The sequence below is a fragment of the Mustela lutreola genome, chromosome 3 (genome assembly GCF_030435805.1).
Source record: "Mustela lutreola isolate mMusLut2 chromosome 3, mMusLut2.pri, whole genome shotgun sequence".
Taxonomy (NCBI): Eukaryota; Metazoa; Chordata; class Mammalia; order Carnivora; family Mustelidae; genus Mustela; species Mustela lutreola.
The window spans coordinates 47,682,214-47,686,595 of NC_081292.1; positions in this window are offsets into that span (position 1 = coordinate 47,682,214).

The window sequence follows — 4,382 nt, forward strand, 5'->3', positions numbered from 1 at the left end:
TTGCCTTTCCCCGGAAGTGGCAGACGAGAATCTCGGGAATCTCGGGAGAGCCGGGGATTCCCAGCGCGCATGCTCCTAAGTCCAGGCCAAGGGTGTTCAGGGGCACGCGCGGCTGGAAACGCAGAGTCAGTGAAGGGGTTGCTGGGGCTTAGTAGGCGGCGACTTCCGGGAAGAAGGAGCAGAGTGGAGAGCTGCAAAGCGTGTAAAAGGATGGGTCCTGTGGACTGTACCTGGGATTCCAGCCTTGAAAGAAAGTGCTTTCGGACTGTGCCTTGTGCTTCTAGAGAATGAAATGCCGGTGGCCTGGATTTGTGGGGTGAGCCTCCCTGCTATAGGGCCACAGGAGGATTTAATTACTTCCTTTTTTATTGTGGTTAAAGAGGAAATTTTGTTGCAACCTCCTGTAAACTCGTATTTTCCAAGTTATAAAATTGAATATACTGCCACCCAATGAGCTAGGTGTAGACACCAAACGCTTTGCTTCCCATTCTTTTGCTTTAGAGATAGTGCTGACTTATTTAGGTGTGAAAAATATGTCTGTTCTTAAATGTGAATGGCCTTGAAGTGATGACTGTTGAAGCTGCATGGTTCTTCCCATGACTTGGTACTTCTGTACTTACTAGAAAATTTTTGTAATAAAACTTAAAAAAATAAAACTTAGGCACAAAAAAATCTTTTAAGATATTTTAAGGCCACAAAATCTGAAAACTGCACAGATGAGCATATGTTTTATTATAATATCCCTATTGTTTTAATTAACCAAGAACTTAATTTAGTTGCCATTAGATTTATGAAACACAGAAAGCTTTTAAGATCATTTGATTAAATGTAAATGCATCTTTTTTATTATTTCTTATTTGTAATGTCCTAAGTATACTGCTAAACATGTACATAGAATATATCATATATTATAAATTATGAAAGCAAATATTTCCTCAGATATCCAAATTGATTTACATCACACTGAGTAATAACTTATGTTTTCATTTTAAGTAATGTTTTCATTATTATAAGACATAGGTTTAGCAAGTACAGAATTATAAATCCATTCTTTTCAGATTTAAAATGGCACATTAATTCTTCAGCTGATAGATCTCAATGTATATTATTCACTTACCCCCTGTTAAAAGATAAACTGAGGCACATTAAAATTTATGAGAGTTTATTTGAGCAAAAATGTATTAGAATCAGGCAGAGCCAGACAGAGAGTGGTTAGAAGCACTGTACCGATAGGATTTGAAGGAAGAGGTTTTTGTAGAGAACATGGGAAGCAAAGGAAGGAAAAGTATTCCTTTGGCTATACCTTAAGTGTTTGCTTTATTTGGAAAAGCTTAGCTATTTGTGATTGTTCTTAAGTGTCCTTTTTTTTCCCCAGATTCCAGTGAATTGACTCTGGCTGAGGTTTTGGTTTGCTTACATAAGCTATGAAGACAGTTGAGCCACCTTAGCCTAATGGCCTTCTTGTTTAATTACTTTAACATTCCTAATTTTGTTTCTAAAAATTAGAGCTATGTATTTGTATTAGGCAAGAGGATATCTTTATTATGTTTGCTACCTCTGCCTTCTGAGGACATCTTGCTAAAAATCTCTCTTAAGGATCTTGTGAAGTTGATTTGTTTATTCATTGCAGTGGCAGCAGCTGTTAGATTTGAGAAGCAAGAATGGTTTAGCAGAGGAAAGAAAATTTAAACTGAAAATGACCACATTCCTTTAGTTATAGTAGAAAAATAAGTCTTTCATAGAAAAGATGATTGTAGCTCTAAGAGTTGGTGTAAGAAACCCAAGGAATATCAACTAGTAATGTAATTAAATGTAGACACTATCTATGCAAAGCTGAGACAGTCAGCTGAAAAGTGAAAAATTGTGGTCAACAAGTTGTTTTGTCTATATGATAGGAAAAAAAGAGAGGTTTTGTTTTGTTTTTATTTTTGCATTGTTAAATTGATTCCTATTTTAAACATTATATTAATTGGGTATTTTGTTCTGTGGGCACAGGATTAGAAAACCTGTATAACAACGTCAAAGGGGCAACCACACTAAAGTTCACTAATGTTGGTTATTATTGGTTGGTTAATTGATTTAACACCAGCCAGGTTATTTTAAGTCTCAGGAGGAATATTTTTACAACTGAACAAGAAAGACTTCTTTAGGAAAGTATAACCATACGAGTTCATCAATTTTTAAAGCAAGCAATTCTTTCCACATGGCATAGAATTTTAAATACTGAAGGCAAATTAGAAGATGTAAACTGAATTCAGAAGTAAAATACAGTTTCTTTTCAATTGAATACATAAAAGGCAAAAGGAAAATTCTACACTTGCTGTATAATCTCTTCAGTTATTTACTACCTCATTCAACTCCAGTGACTTTTCTTTTGTTGCTGCCTTCACTTAACTACTTCATTAAGAAAAATACTGTTATGTAGAACTCACAATTTTCCTCAGAAATACCAGCACTAGAAATGTGGAGTCCCCAAAAAGGAGCCACTTATAAGAGTTAAAAATTCTGAATGGAAAATTTTGTTTTATATCTTACAATATCATGCACATTTTGCATTCAGCATCACAGAAACTCGTATTTGTTTAAAAAAGAAAAGATTTTTTTTTTTTAATGATTTGCTAGAAGATGGGAGAGAAGAATCTAGAAGAATTTTCTACCTGGTGGTAGAGTAGTGTAAATTATGCTCACTTTCTCGGAATGTAGAATGCTTAGTATCAAATTCTACTCTTCTTCCTAGGGGTGTTCTTGGTCAAATTCCTTAGCCTCTCTATGCCTTAATTTCATGATCTCAAAAATGGGAAGATTAATACCTCTTACAGATTCAGAGTGAGAATTAAAAGCAAAAAACATTTGTAAACTTCATATACCAGTGACTGTACATGTGATAAATACTCTGGAAAATAAGCTACTACTTGTATTTTTCCTTATATATAAGAAAATTTAAACTGTAAAGAGTTAACTGCATGTTGGGTGTAGCATCCTCATATATTCTCTTTTCTACATGTTAAAGTGCTTTGAGGAATAGCACCCTTCGAAATACAAGAATGCAACCACCTTTCAAAAATCAGCCCTTCAGTATATATTTATTGAGCATTTACCAAATATTCTGTTAGACACCAGGAATATTTATAATGCCAAAGAGAGGGTAAAATGCAATATTTTTTAGCTATTACTGAAATGTTAATAATTACAATGATGTGCATTTTATGTTAATTCAGATTTTGCTAGTTTAAAGTAGTATAAAATATTAACAAAATCTAGTTTTATTAACCAAATTTTCAAAAAAATAATTCAAATGCTTATTTGCATTTATTTCTATGAGATACTCAGTCTTGGATTAGGTGAGTTTTGAATAATACAAAGTCCTCAAAAATACATGCTTTACATAAAATTTTTATTGCCAGGGCACCTGGGCAGTTCAGTGGTGAAGGTCTGCCTGCAGCTCAGGTCATTATCTCAGGGGTCCTGGAAAGGAGCCCTGCCCTGGGTTGGGCTCCCTGCTCAGTAGGAGTCTGAGCTTCTCCCTCTCCCTTGCCCTCTGCCCTCCCTGGACACATGCTTGCTTGCTCTCTCTCTCAAATAAATAAATAAAATCTTTGGGAACCTGGATAGCAGAGTTGGTTAAGTCTCTGCCTTCAGCTCAGGTCATGATCTCACGGTCCTGGGATGGAGCTACTGTGTTGGGCTCCCTGCTTAGCAGGAAGCCTGCTTCTCCCCTTCCTCTACCATTCCCCAGCTTGTGCTCTCTGGCTCTATCTCTCTGTCAAATAAATAAATAAAATCTTAAAAATAATAAAATCCTTTAAAAAAATAATTGGCTGAGGGGGTTTCTAATCAGTGGTTACCTTCTTTTGTCAAAAGACTATAAAGAAAATTTTGATTGAAGTGTGACATATACATAGAAAGGTGTACACATCATAGGACCACAAATAGTTTGGTGAATTTTTACAAATTTATGACATTATTTTAATCAACATATACCTCAGAATCAACATATTACAAGAAAATTAAGAAAATTTTCTCAGGCTCTCTGCCAGTGACTACCCCACTATAAGGGAACCCTCTGTCCTAACTTCAGACACCATTGATTGATTAGTTTTGCTTGTTTTTCTACTGTATATGAAAGAGTCATTCAAAAAAAAAGTCATTCAATATATACTCTTTTGTGTCTAACTCATTTTAGGCAGTATTATGTTTGCATTTTTTTTTCTCCACACAAATATATATGGGACATCCCATACAACTAAATATTGTATGTTTCCATATGCTAGGCTCTATAAATACATCCTATGCATAATAATTTTTAATAACATTAATCTGAAAAATACATGCTACTATTACTTGAACTTTATTGATGTGAACACTAAGCCTTAGAGTGGTAC